General features: G+C 41.2%; 1 protein-coding gene across 26 annotated transcripts in view; it reads left to right on the top strand.

Annotated features, from left to right (window-relative positions):
• The window catches only part of NRXN3 (neurexin 3), a 1,021,997-nt gene that overhangs the window by 935,476 nt on the left and 67,852 nt on the right, over positions 1-18,669 (top strand). The gene's annotated exons all lie outside the window — the stretch shown is intronic.

The raw sequence follows: 18,669 nt of genomic DNA, 5'->3' as shown, positions 1-18,669 counted from the left end.
CACTTTGGGTACTGATCTTACATGTTTAGCCAAATAATGTGAGCATCACGGACAGTAGTAGGGTAACCATGTTTATTTGGTTTAGTTTATTGAAGAGTACCATGACTGATCCAGTCCTTAAAAACTCTGCCAAAATGGCACAGATTTATTAATTCATTGCTTGTAGTACACTGAGTCTTTTGCAAAAATGCTTTCTATAACTTCAGTTTATTACACTCACAATCACACTTCTGCATATTCACATATTATATCATTGAAGGCATAAATTTTGTCCTTTTCTGAAAAATCCCAACACCATAGATATTAAGGGATAGAGCCTATAACCTGAGAAGTGTCCTAACATGAGAAGGAGAGTTAAAGACTTTAAATCTGAAATTACCAGCTGAAATCATGTCCACAGTGGTAAAATCAGGAGCTCGATCACTGAAATACTCTTATTGCTCTTTCCTGTATGTGTACGCATTGCAAATGTGGCCAAAGTGAGCATTGGACTGTTCCCCTTAAATGGCACATTTATACTGAGGCCAGGGATATAAGATTTCAGGGGAAAAAAAAGTCACCTTAACAAAGGATATTATTCCTGCAGAATAGGAGTATGACCTACTGATAAAAGGAAGTTTGTAATGAGAAATCTTTGGTCTTCGACACTCTTGGAATTCACTATTGCCAGACTTTCAAATACAGATGCTGGGAAGACTCAAAAGGGTGTTTTTTTTTTAAAGAATATTTGCAGTGCTGGAGTTGATGCTGTTGAAAGCTGAGCTGAAGAAAATGGGCGATCAACTCTGCAACTCATACAGGTTGTTGATGTACTTTCTCCTGTGCAGCTATCAGCGTGGTCATACACAGGAGAGGAGAGAGAATGATTTTCCATCAAATGGCCATCCTGATGTCTTTCGTAGCGTTGCCAGTCAGGAGCCTGTGAAGTACGGCTTCTGCTGCCGTACAGAGTGATTAATCACTGAGGAGGAAGGAGGAGTCGCTCACCTCCCTGTCCCTTGCAGAAACAGCAGAGCTGTGACATGTAGGTTTATGCCAGCATGACAGGCACTCCCCAGCTCTCTGGCACTGGAGGATACACAGCAACGTTCCCGGAACAGAAAGCCATGTTCAGTTTGCATATGAACTCACAGACATATTTTAGCCATAATGTATTTCTGAAAAAACACTGTTTAGTGCTCTGCTGTTCTATAAAGAACCACCAGCTACTGGATCACCAACATGTACACCAGAATATTGTAAAGACGAGTTGCAGGGCAATTCTGTGTCTGCAGTGAATCAGGACTCTTCACAGTGCCCCCCAGGATCCCAGCTCCCTGACCTCTTAGCTCACACGTTCTCATGAGCGAGCTCAGAACTGCAGCAAGAGGAAAGAGTACTCCCATCTCCCACCTTTTCTGTACCTAGCGGTCACTTTGCTCCCCAAACCTTTCTTTCATTCCCACTTCTCTGGAGCCCACCTCTCACCCAGAATCACTGTTCCCATGAGAGAACAGCCCAGGACAAAGGCCAATGATCTTCCTCTTGCTACAGGAAAATCACTTTCCCAAGTGTATAGGTTAGGCTGTAGAAGGGAGAGAAAGCAGTTGCTTCAGCTCTGTGGCCATTGCCTTTAACATACTGTTATAAAGTGCTTGGATTTTGCAGAGTGTGGTAGAAGAGTTCTCTCGTATAGGACGTATTCACTTCCCTGATCCTGCATATAAGTCAATGACTATAAACAGAGTGGTAGTGTAGGTTTGTGTGCTCATTGCTGGATGTGAGTACAGGGTGCTCGTTCTGAATGGGGCGCTCTGAGCTGCTGCAGTGGGAGACTGAGTAAGAGACAAGAGAAACTAGTGGTTTCTCCGGGAATGGGAAGGGGCAGGCTGTTGTAACTGGGGGCACTGACTGATGCTCTGATCTGCTTTGGTGAATGCTGTGCTACCTATAAACTGTTCTGAATCACTTAGTGGAAAAATGGAGGAGGTGGCTTAACAAGGCAACAGGAATGTCAGTTATCGATCGGAGTCTTTCAAAAAGGCAAACAACTTTCTTGTTCTTTTCTATATGGTGACTTCTACATCGTGCCCTGTCGCAACTTCCATTTTTTTGTATTTGACAACTTAACCTTTTCCTTTAAATAAAGAAATCCAAGAGCAGAGGACTAGTATTCTCCTACTGTGCATGTCCCCAGCTGCCACTAAGTATTGAAATCTGACTTGGACTGAGGCCAGAATAGATGCCTCCAGGCTGGACAGCTTTAAAGCACACGGAAGCTGGAGAAGTCATGTATGAAAATCAAAGTGTATCAGCTCTGTAGTCAACAAAGAAAGAAACAACCAAAATTAGGAATGCCAGCTCTCCAGAAGAAGGAAGGTCAGACTTGGCTTTCTCAATAAGTCACACAGTAAACAAAATACTTCTAGCCAACATGTACAGTTTCTACCCTTTTTCCTCGAAAAACACCATCCTTAAGAATTGTTCAGTATTCCATGAAACATGTAGTTTAAAACATTTAGCTGTTGCGTGTATATGTTGGAATTGAACCTACTTGGAATTTACTTTTACAAAGTAAAGGGAAACTGGAATCATATGCTTCTATTTGACTTTATAGCTGAACAGTTTTAGGCATACACGCATGTATATGGATGTATAAAAACTTACATGTAGGTTATCATAGCACACAACTGGAAATCAGTTCAACCAGAAGAGCTGCTGCCCTGCTTTGTGATGCTGAATTCATCACTAGGACTCTTAATTTCTGGTTGTAAAGCATAAAGATGCATCTCTCCTAAGATAGTGCTCCATGAAATTAATGGGCATAAAATACCCTAAGATTGGATGAAAATCAAGTGCACAGAAGAATGGTTTTGTACCTCTGCTCTTCCAGGGTAGTGTGCTGTCAGGTAGGAGGCATAGGAGCTAGGACCATCCAGGAACTTCAGAGGAGAATGTTTTGTAGAACAACCTTAGATTGAAGCTGTTTGTTCCTCTGAGAACCATTATAAAATGTCTTCAGTAGGAGCCAAGAAGGAGCAGTGATCATCCTGCTCAAAAAGGCAAGTGAAAGGCAGGGAAGCAGGTTGAAAGTGTGTGTGGTGACTGTCTGCTGAGATCTTTCCATGTATTTGTGGGGAACAACCCCAGCTTTTCTGATAGCCTGCCCGAAAGGATCAAAAAGGATCTGATGCACCACGCAGGCATCAGCAGTGGCAGAAGAGAGCAATGCTCCTGGGCCCTCCTGAAACGGTATTCCAGGAGGTATGCTTTCTCTTGGTTTCCTTGATAACAAACCTTTCCAGCCAGGGCTGCTGCCACCATGCGCTAGTGACATGCTTTTGAGGTAGATACATGCTCTTCTTTCAGAGCTAGGAAAGCAAGTGCAGAAAGCTCGAGCAAGGCAGCGGAGTGAACCAGTGCCACGCCAGAGGACCAACCCAGGACTCGATTCACTTAGGCTGACTAGATGGTTCTCTTGCTGATGGATGCAGTCATTTCAGTTACTGCTCACAGCTTCAAAGAGGGAGGGAAGGAGGTATTTTAAATGGTGTAGTGCCACCTTATTTCCTCAGTGTCATGACCTATTCCCATTTGCCCAAGAGCAATTCTGTTACTTCCAGCATTTTTCCTGCAGCTGCTTTATTTTTTTCTTTTAAGCCTGCAGACAATGAGGGTAAAAAGAAGCTCATAAAACCATCTGCTCAATCTAGGCAGATGTTTGCCGGATCAGTTCTTTTTTTTAAAAAAAAAAAAAAGCTTCTAAAACGAAGATTCTGCAACTTCCTTATAAAGAAACTTTTCAATGGTTATTCACCTTTACCTTTAGAAATGTTATCCTATCTGAAATCTCCATTTCTTCAAATTAATCTCATAATTCTTGTCATGTCCACCTGACAAGTTATGGTTTTTTGCAGCATGCTTTTACGTATTTGAATACTGCTGCCATGTTCAGACCAAAGCTTCCAGGCTAAAGAACAGGTTATTTCATCTTTCCTCTGGTCTCTGTTCTCTAGCATTCTGATTACTCTTGTTGCTGCCTCCTTGACAGCCTCCAGCTGTTTGCCCTATAACTTCACAGGCTCTAGCATCCAAGCACAGTGCTCAAGAGAAAGATTTATCTACATGAAATACATTGTATGTAAGACAGTACTACACCTTTGGTTTGTATTTGTGCAATGAACTATAGCTGTATTTCTAGACCTTGGTTTATTGTTCCCCGTTTTAATGTTAGCATGAGCTTTCTGACTGGCTAGTATCCTGGGATGTGCTCTTACCTCTCTAGGTCCTCCTCTTCACAATTGCTGCCTGCCCGATGGCTCCCCATCCTGCAGCCAGGCAGGCTTATTCTAACCCACTGTAGAAAGTTATGTCTATCCTTATTGGATTGCACCTCCTATATTTTCAATTATTTTTTTCCAAATTTCCGATTTCAAAATCAATTTGAAGTAAATTCTGGGTGTTAGTTTTGTTGCAAGCTCTCAGTTTGATGTAACCTGAAGATTTAATCAGCCCACCTTTTCTTCCTTCATCCAGATCCTAAAGAAATTAATTATCAATACCAAAAGAGGGACAAATTTACTTAATATAGCCTTCCATTTTCATTGTGAACTATTCTAATTTCTCTCAGAATACGGTTTTTCAGTTGGTTTTGTGCCTTTGTTTAGCAGTATGTTTCCCTATAGCACGTGAGCCTTTGTTGAAAGATATTCAAGATATAACATGTTCTGGTTTTACCTTTATCAACAATCTGTGGAGAAAACAGGCTGTCTCGATGCTGTTTGGTTTTGACAAACCCAATTGTTCTGTTACTCACCCCCTCGTTATCTTCCAGGCACTTACAGTTTGAATATTTTTCCCTCCTTTTGCACCACTTGAATATTGAACTGATAACATAGTGTAAAAATTACAAGAAAGATTATGATCCTGTGCTTTACTGCCTGCTACCCGCCAAGTCACTGACTTAGACACATCGTTCATTTTGGCAGTCATTAGTTAACCATCTGCGGTAGCAAGATAATGATTATCATACGTGGAATATCAGAATCAGGATGTTCAGTAACGAGTCCTTGAGTTGGCTTGACAATGATGGAGTAAAGGGAGAAATTATACTTCCTGGAAAGCATTGCAGAGGTGCCAAGTAATTTCTTGGAATCTTCTCCAGCAATAAATCTATAGTAAAGGACACATGCCTCAAACCTGCTCTTTTCAGGAAGACAGAGATCAGAATATTAAAAAGGATGGGTGCTCAGGTTAACAAGTAAGGGTTTTGATAAGGATGGAGGAGCAAGTGCTTCAACAACTCAAAAAAAAAAAAAAGACTTATTAAAGTAACTGCTGTAGAACAGAAACAGGAAGTAAGCACACATGATTTTGATACATAATTATATAGCTCGGTGATTTTGACTTCAGGAAAGTTGGTTGAAATGGTAATTAAATGAATTTACTGTATGAAACAGCACCTGAGTTAACATGAGAGTGACAATCTGGGATCGACTCTGTGCTTCTCCAATCTGCCTGTATTAATTCTGTGCCACCTGTACAGTGGGTATAGTAAAACAAATAAATGGGACTTATTTAGTCTTTCAGAAATTGCTTGTAAGAGCTGATAAGAAAACAAAGCTGTCAGATAGTAAGCGGTTAATATTTGTCATTGATTTGAAACTGGCAAAGGACAGAAGACTGAAAAGAGAAATAAATGCTCAAGTTTCAGCTTAATAGAAAAATGGCAAAAGGTTAATGAAAGGGTGCCTCAAACTTCTGTTTGAGGACCACTGTTATTTAATCAGTGATGTGGAAATGGGAGAAGCTGCAAGATTTGCAGTTAATAAGAAATTCTTGATGGGAACCCACATTAGAAAACACCATAAGGAATTTCAGAGGTACCTAATAAAGAAGACTGTATTGACAGCAGAACGTCATATGCAATCCTTTGGTGACAAATACAAAGTAATGCCCGTTGCAGGGAATAATTTGAATTGTTTGTACACATTACTGGGTTCTAAATTAACTGTAACCATTCAGGGAGAGAAAAAAAAAAACAAAAAAAAAACCAAAAAACAAACAAAACCAACAACAAAAAAAAAACCAACCACAAACCTAGGGGACGTTGCCAGCAGCTCAGTAAAAACATCTGCTCGTTGCACAGCAGAAGTCAAAAAGCAAATACTGCACTGTGATACAGAAATAATGGGCTAGAAAATTCCACTGATCATGGCATTATATAAACCAGCGGTACATCCTTACCAAGGGTGCAGCATTCATTTCTGCTCATAGAATCATGAAATGGTATAACTAAAGGAAGTTCAAGAAACAGCTGCTAATGTTGACAAGAAACACAAGAGTAAATTGCGGCAGGAACTACTTGGGAGGTTGTGGCTGTGGCAGACAAAGGCGGGCAGGCACGGGGAGAATTCCTGAACGATTTGGGGAGGAAATACTGAATGTTTTTACTTGTCCTTTCTGAAACTGCAAGAACAGGAGGATTTCAGTGGCTTTGAAAGGTGATACATTTAAAGAAGATAGAAGAAACTGTGTTGTATTGAAAAGATAATTAACCTGTAAAACTAATTACAAAAAGAGCCTAAACCAAAGAATTTATCAGTGCTCAAAAGAGGATTAAACAAGTGTATACTAATGAGAATATCCTCAGTAATATTTTGTAGGATTCCTAAAAGAGATTTAAATTTGTTTTAAGGCATTAACAGAAGCACGCTTTGGAATTATAGAGAATCAGTAGCTGTGGCTCATGGTGCTGCATGAGATGGAGGGTAGGTAGAGGCTTCTCCTGCAGACAGCATCTTGCTTTTGCTCTGGGGAGTACAGCGTACCGGTCTAGATAGATGGATCACTCATCTGATCTGGTTGGGTAATTGCTGTCTCCCTACGGGTGACATTAAATTTAGTCAGTGAAAATTTAGAAAGCATATTGAAAGTTCAGATTAAAGGGTTCATTCTGGCTTGCCTTTTTAGATGGAAGTATTTGTTGCTTAGAATGTGAACTCATCAAGTCAGAGGACCTTTCTTATCACTGGAAGGATGCTAATATAGCATAGGTTATATTAGTAATGGTAGTACGCCAGAGTATAATTATCATTTTAGTGAAATATAACTGAGGACAGAATCCATTCCATTATCCCTCAGTATGCAAGAATTTATTGTATAATAGAGTAACAAATTCCTGTGTATAATTCATCACCTTCTGTTTGAAGAAACCATTTTAAGAAGGTTTTGAGCCTGGGGAGACTCATCAACCTGTGCACATAGCTTTAAAAACATGTCCACTTCACTAGTCTTATACACAGCAGCAGGATCGGCTGTACAATGTATGCCAGAGATAAAGAGTTAAAGGTGCAATTAAAGTTCTCGCTGTCATGAAATCACTAATTTGATCAATCAGTGAGATACACAGCAGATTAATTATTAAGTCCAGATGTCATTTCCATTGTTGACAAGCATGAAAGAAAAGACAAGACCACAGACTCATTATAAGATCATTTTCTAGGTAGGCTTCATTTTTACCTGCAAAGCGTGCTGCAAAAACCCTTCCATGGAATAATCCAACATACAGATGTATACAAAAATCAAACCAGCTTGCTGTTTAAAACCCAATAGTACAAAGTCTACCAGTGTTAAACACACTGAACAGAACTGGCTTCTCAGTTTAGTTTTCTTAAGGAGAAATAATATAGTTATCATTAAACTCCTTGGGAAACCAGCTTTAATAATGTTCTTTGGTTATCAGGGGTATCGTTTTTCCTTCAGGCAGAGCTGAGGAAATACAAAGTTAAAACCATCGTTGAGCGTGATAATGAAGTCAGTCCATTCCAGTGCAAGACCACAGCAATTCTTTATCACTCCAAATGGGCTCTGGGGCTGAAAGCTGTTTTTCTAGTTGGCAAAGTTGCTGAGTTCACAGATAGCTGTCATTTTTGGAATGTATTTTGCTGCATGTGGAAGAGCAAGAACATAAAGAGTACCCCAAAAACCTTCTAAATCAAAGAGACTGGTTTACAAAAGAATTGCCACAAAATCAAATGGCACTGCCTTTCTAAGCTTCTGCCTACCTCAGATTTTCATTCAGATGAGGAACTATTTACATTTATAATTGAACTCACATGCCTGTCTTACATTTAACTTTACACCTTACACACATGCATCCCACACTCCTGCTCACACTCTTGCTTGCTCATGCTGCATGTATAAACTCTTCATTCTTTGGTGCCAGAAAAGCTTGTCCTTACGCACACTCAAAATACATAATTTTTCGTGCTCCTTCCCTATTCACACATACATACATGCAGGCATATAAAATTATATTAGACCCATAGTATGTAAATACAAATTCTAGTATCCTCACACAAAGAATGAAAAAATACGAGCATCAGATGACAGAAGTAAAATAGATGTAATTAGTTTAAAAGTTGTCAACAGGGCTAAAGCTTCATCGGGTTCTTCTCTGAATCATTTAATATTCATTGACTTGCAGTCATCTAGTTAGAGTAGCAGGGCTTCAGCATGTCAAACATCTACAACCTCGAATGCTTTAAAATCCATTTCCACTTTCTAATAATACCTCTGCGTTCCTAGGCTGATATTTTAATATATAATGCATACACACACTGATACAGATGGGCAGCTGCTTCTGATGCTATGCAAATGAAATTTGTAGCCATGTTGTTTGCTGTTACACCTTTTGAAACAAATCCTTTTCTTCTCCTGGGACAGATGATAAGTGTACAGTAACTGTCGAGAGCTCAGAAGTTATGGTGTCCTCAGCTTGCAGGTCACAAGACTTGATGTTCAGCTGTACCACCAAGGGCGATGGTCTTGGGCATTCTGGTAAAACTAGTACAGGTCTTACGGGGCTTCTGGGACAACTGTGTATGAAGAAATATTGAACAATGTTCCTCTGTAACACTGTCAGAGGAACAGGGTAACTTTCTGAAGTGTCTGTTACAGAGACCACACGGAAATGCTTGAATCTGAACACGTGGAATACTCTCATGAAGCCACAAGCCGCTAAGGGGAACAGCGATGTTCCAGAGATGGTGCAGTGTGAGCCGAGTGAGTCACAGCGGCAAAAAACCCAAAACAATTAGGTACCCAATCTACTTCTGAATCCAGCGCAGCAATAGTTGAACTGGAGCCTCCAGCTAGTGTTATCTACAGAGGAAATGGAGATGCTTCATCAAATCAGCTGATGAAGCTGAAGATGATGTCAGGACGCAAGGCTCTTCCGAGCCTATTTGCGTTAAGATACCGTACTGCTGTATAGGTAACAAATGATCCTTTAAGCAGCTATCAGCAGAGCTTGCCAGGCCCAAACAAAGAGTTTCCAAACGACTTTGAACAGAATTGCCTCTCCTGTGCTGCTGCTGCAAGCCACTTCAGATGCCTAAGTATAAAAAAAGGGGGTAACAATTAAAAGAAGAGCCAAGCTGATGCGAAATGACACAACATATGAATGTGCATTGTTTGTTAAATGATACTGAGGCAACAGTGCAGTAAAGGAGATTAAACACTGAAGGAGTATAAATTGTTTAAGAGTGATACATTCAGGGCGTATAACTAGGAATATTGAGCTGGAACTAAGATTAAATTTAGGCTGAAAGCAGAAGCAATTTCATGAGAGCAAGACTTGGTAAACTGTGGAATAGTCTCCCCAGGAAAAAACTGAAAACATCCTTGCTTAGCAAATTTAAATCTGGATTGTACAGATTGTTACTGAAGGCATTGTGTGGGACTATGCTGTACTGGCTGTGAGGCAGGCAGGAGTGGGTCATGTAATAGGATAAATGTATGGAAATACATACCTTCCACTTCTGGTGTCTGTGATCTAGTTTATTTATAAAAGGGTCTTGAGGGGGCTTAGTCCCAAAAGCACTTAGGATATTTATTTCCAAAGAAAACAAGTGGTTAAAAAAATGGAACGAACTGGAATTTTTCAAACAGTGATATTTTTATAGATCTGTTGCGGAAAGTGGTGATCTGTGCCAGCCAAACCACTACAGCAATGCTAGCAGCTAGCCAGTTACTCATGCCAGTGGCAATAGCTGTCCCCAGTGCGACCGAACCCACAGTAAAAGCTGCTTCTATTTTTGTCACGATACACATGGCCACAAGGAAAGACAGCTGGATTTTATTTCAGCTGTGTCCTAGCCGCAGTTCTGCCTTTGTGTCTCGTCCATACCTGTGGTTCTAAACCCTGCGCAGGTTTCCCGTACTGAATAGAAACTGGTGTTTCAAGTGTGCCAGAGCTGTGAAAGGTTAATTAAAGCTTCGTGTTGCAGTTGTGATGTAGAGATTATGTTTCATTCTTCTTCTCTGCAAATTATTTCTTCTTGGCATTTCTGCTGGTATCTGCTCTGTACTACTTTCACCCTTAACTTCCATAAAGCAGCCTGCCCTAGCTGGGACTGACTCCAAGACATACGGTGGCTTTTCTCTCTTCTGCTTCTGTGCCTTCGTTTTCTGTCAGCCGCTCGTGTGGCTCAAAGCTGCGGTGAATCCAGATGCTGAGTGCTCAGGTCAGCCTGCCTTCCTTCACCCCCGAACCCAGCCTTTTTGGCTACAGAACACTAGCTCTGAGCTATCGCTGAGATTATTATTATTAAACCCAAGCCTAATAAACAGTACATCAGTTACCTCCGACTTTTTGGCCTCTAACCTCGCCCATTCTCTTGGTGAAGTCACTGTAATGACCTGCGCGCCAGCTCAGAACGAGCATGCACGGATGTTAGGAGCAGTTTACCCATGGCAGCCTCGAGCTCTGTGCAGATAATTTTACGTGGTTGAGAAACAGGGGAAATTAGCCAAGGTAGTATGCAACACCACATGGCTTTATTGCTTCTAGCATCCACATTTACTCATTTAGAGTATTTTTTTCACAGCGCTGGTTTGTGCGGTTTCGGTACGTTGTAGGTATAAGACTGTACAACTGAATGGTACAAAAGCTGCCAGTGATGGCTAGTAAGTCTATGATCTGTTCCTCGTTAATGAAAGAAGTTTAAAAATAGTTTTTTCTTTCAAGTCCTCAATGATTTAAAAGCTTCTGTACCACGCTTTTGGCAGCTTTATTAAAAGAAATATTGCTTATCTGTGCATATTTGCTTTTACAAAAGCTAAGATATCAGTCTGTATGAATAGTTACCTTTGTCATTCAAACAGTTCTAATGTACAATTTACTTCGTGTGAAGCGAACACGCTTCTGTTATTTCAAGTTTTGCAGTAACTGAGTTCTCATATACACACATATAAAACTGGTATGGAACTATCCTTATGCTGGTGTTGAAATAGTAAACTGCAGATATCCAGATCATCTAGAATATTTCTGCTACTCTAGCATTAATAAAAATTGCTCTGAATTTAAAAAAAAAATAAAATTGTTTCTGTTGCTAATTGAACCAAGATGTGTTTGCCCTGTGATTACCTCTAGTCATGCTTGGCATAATTTACTGTAATTATGATTAACTCCATATACTTAATTGGCCAATGTGTCTGTGAATTGATCTTGTCTTTTCTCCTCTCGATTCAAGCTGTAATATGTAAATAGTTCCACTCAGCATAGCACGGTTGTAGGCTGGAATACTTTCTGCCTGTGTAGTGAAGTACGATGTCAAGGGTTTTTCTTGTCAGAATAGTTTGGGTTTTCTTTTTGGTGGGAAAGGAACACATTCTGAATTTGGAGTGGGAAGGTTTTTCAGAAGTGGATGAGATTCTGTCACCCTTTGGGGCCTTTAAATCAGCGATGGGACTCTGCAGAAACAGTTTTCAGTCAGTTACCTCTGTTCTTTAGAGTTCTGTGTGGTGAAACCAGGTCCTTCAGGTAAGTCAAAACACTGCATCTCATCTTCTCCGAGTTTCCGTGAACTAGGAAAAAAAGCCTGTAGTGTGTGCTTGTAAAAGTATCTCCTAATCTGCAACAGTCATCAGGAAATACCTATCAAAAAGACGGGTATGTGAACGCTGTTCTGTCCCCTCCAGCGGGGTACAGTTGGAAGCTAACTTCATCCCAAAAGCTTTTGCATTTCTAGGTTGGTTTTTGATAACTTCTTGCCATCCTTGGTAATGAACAGACCACTAAATGTAATTTATTAGGGTAAAATGTTGATTGTACAAAAGGAATTGCGGATTAGTAGCAATAAAATCTTGCATTTACTTAGCATTTTCACTCAAAGATCTCTAGCAGGTTAAATATTTGTCTTTCTAGTCTGTTCAGGCTTCATTTCCCTCATTTCTCCTATGCAGCTATCTTTTGCAGAGTGCAAATGCTGTGTAGTAATGTGCAGAAATAGCACACAGCATTTTAGAACGGGAGGGGCTGGTGGTTTGGATTTAAGTAGGTGCAAATCCACTTAATTCCTAAAGTCGCATTTGTTAATCCCCATTTTCATGCAGACCAAGGAGGGAAAAAAAAGCCACAAAAGAAGGAATGGCCTATCCAGTTCAGACTTCTATAGGTACTGATCCAATAAAGAAGTTAAGCAGACTTCTCTAGAAATGCTGAAAGATTCTTTGTTGTCCCAGAAAACGATGCATTCGCTGTGAGATCATTGAATACTTAAGAAGTACGATACTTCTTCAGTTACCTTATCAGGTTAAGTTTTGTTTCTATTCAGTTTTACCTTTTATGTAGTAAATTTGTTGGGGCAAGTTTGTACATGGGTGAGCAGGGGTCTGTCCTCTTTCGTTGCAGAAAGAGGGACAGATCATATAGGATGCTGAAGACGCAGTTACAATTGTGCAAAATAGTTTGCATGGTGAAAAAAATTAGTACCCTGCTTGAAATACAGTAATTGACTACATCGGTGCTCCTAGTGCAGTACAAAATGCACTGATCGAAGCCATCAATGAATGCAATTAAGTGAAACTTTTATTTTGAATTGAAACTCTCTGGAAATTGTGGGTACTGCATTAGGAGGAGCTTGTTGGCAGTATCTAGAAGCTAAAGGAAAATAAGTTCTCAGACCATTTTAATGCAATTGGAAAAGCACATTCATTTCCACTCTCAGAGGTTAGAATTAGGCCAACAAATATTATTTCCGCATGTAACTATACATTAGCAAGGAACTGGTCTTGTCATCACTGTGCTGAGAGCATCTTCCCTAAGCAGTACCCATCAGATGTGGACAGCAGATTGGGTTGTATTATAAAGGGTGCAAATTATCACGATTAGTTTTTTAAATTTTGGGGGGAAGCAAATGTTTCACTTTTGCAGCATTTAGTTTATGAAGATAGGAGAGCAACTGTTTGATCTATGATATCTGAAAAATGCTGTTTTCAGTAAAGTGTAAAACATAGGAAAGGGGTGGAGGAGTAAAGAAATGTAATGTCCAACTGTAAAAGAATTTTTGGAAGATAAAACGCAAAACTCACTTGCATGTCATTAAATATTTCACAGCATTCCCTGAACGCTCACAGGCAAATAATTTTTGCCGTTCCTGTTCCCACTTTTCCGGCCTACAAATCTAAGAGGTGTAGTTATGTAGCGCACCTGTCTGAGTAACGACCCATAAAATGTGTTTATGTTACATTCAAAAATGAAATGAATAAAGCTTAACGGCAGAGTGAACGAAGGGCTTAATTACGTGAAGATGTCACTCACCCTTACTGAGAGGACAGATCACTGCTTCTGTGCCCTGGCCTGTTCCTGAAGCTGAGCTGTACGTCTAAACATCTCTGAGCGTGGCAGAGCATGGAAGAAAGAAACTCAAAGCTAGAGAGTAGTACATTTGTAGCAGCACCATGAGAAAGAGAAGGGCTGGTGTAAAAACTGGTCTTACTTTACACCTAATTTGCGTGTTGGTTACGAGCTGGCCAGAAAGTGATGCAAGTTTTTATTTTGATGCAATTTGAGCCTTTCCTACTGTGACTTCATCTTTATTTTTTGAAAATCACATATCTAGGGATCACCCTTTGCCAGGCTTGGGGTCAGAGGTGAGTTTCTTGCTTACTTTTAGATTATTGAAAGAACGATGCTACTTGTATTTTTTCATAACATAAAAATATAAGAAAGAGATGGTTATTGTGCTATGCTGTTATTTTATTGAAATAGTGAAAAAGATTGTGTGGATGGAGAGGAAAATTGGAGGCAAGGAGGAGAAAGATCAGAGGAAGACATCAGGATAGGGAGAGAGAGTAGAAAGATGGGTAGGTCACTGAAAATGAAGTGTTGACAATCTTGGTGGATTGTCAGCTATTTTACCTTGGTGGTGATAGGGCACTTGTCATCTCAGCCAGAGCTCACATACACACCGCTTTGTGCATAAGGAAAAGAAAAACATTTTATCTGAATCTCAGAAAAAAAGTTCTGTTCAGCTGCAAGTTCAGTTTTGTTTGAAAGCTTTGGGGTTTATGGTATTTGATCCTAACGAACTTACCTACCTCGACTCAGTAATATGCTCCTTGCTTCTAGCAGCAGGTCAGACACAATTTTGCTATTGAGATCATCCATCATTGCAAACCGCATCATATTTTCTTTTTCAGGCCAGGGTCTGAAATGAGGTGCCTATAAAGAAATCTGGGCTAGGATGTGTCTTGAAGTAGTTCCTGTGTGAATTGTAGTATATCAAATGCCAGACTGGAGAACAAAGGATGGAAAAGATCGAGTTTCTCATTTCAGAATCAATTCTTATTAGTTAGCATGGAGACAGCGTGGTCTAATGGTGTGATGAAGGCGTAGACGATGGTTGATAGATGTTACTTATGGCTGTTACTGAAAGCTTTTACTGGCAATATTTGAATGTTATTCAGAAAAGTAGCAAAGGCATTTTAGCAGGGTAAATGTTTGAAAAAATTGGCTGTTACTTAGTTCAAAGTGTTAGTGCACAAATTTACAGGATAAAACGTCCCCCACTCAGCATTGTTCACAGCATAACCCCTTCCATTTCTAAGCTGAACTTCCCTACGGTGCCCATCATTGTAATCTGTGTGTGTCCACAACTAACCTGCACACACTGATCCTTCTTTCCCCGCCAGGTCTGGGGTGCTGTGGAGGTAGGCAGACAGCCACCTGGGTAAGGCTGTGTGATGAAGCCACTCTAAGGACAAATGTGTTGACTTCATTGCGCTAGGAGATGGCACAGTTGTGTAACTCGGGGTTGGGATGTTCTACTCTGTGTTAGGGGATCAGTACTGGGATAAGAAGGGGTGCTACAGAGCATGGTGGAGTGTGTGATTGACCCCAGACATAGAAAATCGAAGAGAAATATGGGGGAAGATCGCAGTACTTTGCCAGAACTGTAGGAAGAGAGGAAGAGGTAGGAAGTCACACGTTAGCAGTGAGGACAATTGGCAGCAGTTTTATGGGGCCTTTGGGTCTAGAATAGCTGAAGACAGGAGGCTGCGAGTCAGATCGGGGGTTTCAAATGAATGGTGTGACCTGTCTTCAGTAAAGAGGGTGCCACAATTGTGGATGGAGTTACGCTTGGCAGAGCTCTGTGTTTGCGGTCTTTCCTTTCTAGTGAGTGCTATCAATCTGTCACATTTTATGAGCAGTAAAAAACTCACCCAAATTATTAAGAGAAAAATAATAATAAAAGCTTAATAATTTTCCTGTTTCTGACAAGTAGCAAGTATGAAAAAATGCTGTTGGAGAAAGCTGTCTGGCTCCTGCCTGCACCACCCAAATGCTTACTTCTAATCCTTTTGGTCATTTTTTCCCACTAAGACATTGTATTTATTTCTGCCTCTGACAACTGTTTGAAAAGTTGTATGCCTTCTGCACAGCGCTGTATTATGGACGATGTATTAGGAGTCATATATCCAGCGTGCCTTCTTTGCGGGTACCTAATAACTGTGCCTTCGCTCCATAAAGAAAAAGCCTGTGACAGGTTTATTCATCTTTTTATTTCCTTGTTGTGCTCTGCTCCCTGCTGAAAAAGGTTCCTTTTCACTTCAGCCTCTTTTTCTCTTGTCTGGTTTGTAAATGCCAGGTGAATTTCATTTGCACAGACACTGGTGGGAGTTGCTTTCCTGCCCCCCAGACTGGCAGTCACAGAAAGGAGGTGTCACACAGGCTTCTGGTTGCAAGGATCAAGATGGATCAAGAGGAGGTTTTGGATGGGAGGGAAGAGCAAGCGAAGTACAAGTGACAGTCGTCTTGCCTTTCAAGATCAGAACGGACACGGTATTAAAATCACTTAAAACATAAGTCAGTTCTTCCTGTGCCTTTGAAGGCTTTGCTTTCGATCTGATTTGAAACAGGTAGAGGCATCTGATCTAGTTGGTATCGGCTTCCTGCCTGCTTCTTGTGGAGAGAAGAGCTCTGGCGGTGTTGGGGAGGTTTCCCATGATTTACCATCCCAAAGAACTACGTGCTTCATGCATGTTCCAGGTGCATCGTGGGAGTTAACCCCAAAACATCTACTTCATGGACAAGAATATTGCAGAGATAGTAACTGAACAATGTGATGTTGGACGAGTGGAAAGACCAAGAAGGGAAGAGAGGGGCGGTCTATTTAGCTGGATAACAAAAACTTGTCATACGATGCATTGGTCCCTCTCATACTGGCCAGCACTTAATGGTGTGTAAGGGGAAGGGGTAAATGTTAAACCATGCTTAGAGGTCCCCAGTAAATTCATGTAAGTGTTCATAGCCACATATGCTGCCTTACAATACACTTTAAACATACATACATACGTACCATTTGCCCAGAAGGTATACACTCATGTACTCGAAAAAGCGACAGGAAAGTTTCCAGTCATGTCATTCTGCCTGCTGTAACTATTTCCAGGCCCGCACACATACTCATGTCTGTGTACTACACCCTCCCACACATCATCTCCCTCGCCCACACGCATCGGTGCTCTCAGGTACAGCAAACTCCTTCCCACAGGCAGCGGTCTGGTTCAGCAGGCGTTAGGCACCGGGCACAGGCGTGAGCCCAGGCTAGCACTCCGTAGCCATGGCAGGGCAGTGTCCCACGCACACACACCGGCGTGGCTGGGTCACGTTAGCACAGCCCTTGAAAAGCTTTCTGTGATCTGCCAGTGAAGGCAGAAGGATCGCCTCCAGAAAACCTCAGCCTCTTTGTCTTTTATGAGAGAGTGCAGGAAGGCTGTAAACCTGGTGAAGGTGGCTTTGTGCAAGAGGTGATGGGAGTTCATTAATTGATCTAACAGCAAGCACTTGAATGTGATTTAGGACTTCTGTGCTTTTATTTCATATCAATGCTTTTGCCCTTCACACCATTTCTGTTTCAGCTCTGATGTGGATAGGAAGAGCTCATGTAAATTGCAGGCAGAGAGTGGTGATTGCTTTAATGGAAATAGCTCTTAATGAGGGTGTTCGTTCTGCTGGGCCGCCGTGTGCTAGCTTCCCATAACTGTTTAAAAAGCTGGTAACAGCGGTCATCTCCGATTATTGCAAAAGTACATCTCACACAGGTGTTAGCACTGCTCCTGCCAGCTTAGCCTGAGGGATTTTTTTTTTTTTCCTTCTGGTTCTCATGGGAGATCCACTGCCACGGAAAAGCAGAGTATCCCAGGCTGTGTCGAACTCTACATCAGCTGTCCTGTTGCAGGCAGTAAGAAATCTGTGTGGCTGCAGTTAGGCTGTTGGGTTTTACCTGCTGCTGTGCCTTACACTGCTTTCTCGTTGCTGTTCTGATCAGCGTGTGCTGATGTTTGTGTAGGGATTGATCAGGTTGCTTTGTACTGCTGATCCATAACTCCCAACGGGATATCCCCCACTTTTGATCTTCAGCCCGTTCAGCACTGGAGGAGTGAAGACAATTGGTATATTGTAGCAATAAATTTTGAGGCTGGTTTTATTGCCACCATTTGCTGTGCCACAGGTGCCCACCCAGAGCTTCCACTGTAAGGTGCTGCAGAGCAGTCCTTAACTGGTGTGGAGCTGGGAGGTCAACGGGAGCCCCTTGGTGTTACAGAGTTGAGCACTGCAGAAACACAAACACAGTAGAAATAAAAAGAACATTTTATCTAGAGAAAAAATACGCTGTAGTGTGTTACTTTGTTTTACCACTGCAGGATATGAGGCCAATGATTATTATAGTACACTGAACTTTTTGTAGTGCCTTCCATCCTCGTAACTCAGAAGGCTTTAAAATTCGGTCGTCTTACCCATCTTGGTGAAAATACAATTATATCCAGAGTTAACTGAGGTTATGGCCGTTTGAGTGGATTTGAGCAAAGAAGAAAATTCAAAACCTGAGTCCTGGGAGAACTAGGTCAGTTCATTCCTGTTATGAATTTCCCATGTGATCTTAGGGAAGATAGTTAGCCTTTCGGTGCCTTTGTTCCCCACCTGAAGGTGAGGTTAATAGTCTTTACTATCAGTTATGAGAATAAAACATAAAAGGTGCTCAGATGCTATGGTAGCGGTGGCCCTATAAGGTAAAGTCTAATATCAGAGCCAGCAGCAGAAACTAGAAGTCTGGGCTTCTGTCTCTGACTAAAATAACTAAATTACGCTTCAGCTGTAGCTTTGTCTTTGTCAAAGTTTAATAACAGAAGACACTATGCCTTTGTTCTGTGAGGTCTGCAATAACATAGGTTTTTATCATTGCTAAAGTGCCATGGGAACTCCTGCTTGGGTTCCTGGTTTCTCAGCTGCTGTTGTATGTGCAGTCACTATGGACCATGTAGAAATTCTCCCAGCTTCTCAACCCACAACTGCATCTCTCTACCTTTAGAAATGTCAGTCATCATACTCTGGGCCTTGCTTTT

The sequence above is a fragment of the Falco peregrinus genome, chromosome 1 (assembly GCF_023634155.1).
Source record: "Falco peregrinus isolate bFalPer1 chromosome 1, bFalPer1.pri, whole genome shotgun sequence".
NCBI lineage: Eukaryota > Metazoa > Chordata > Aves > Falconiformes > Falconidae > Falco > Falco peregrinus.
This window is presented reverse-complemented; position numbering and strand designations above follow the sequence as displayed.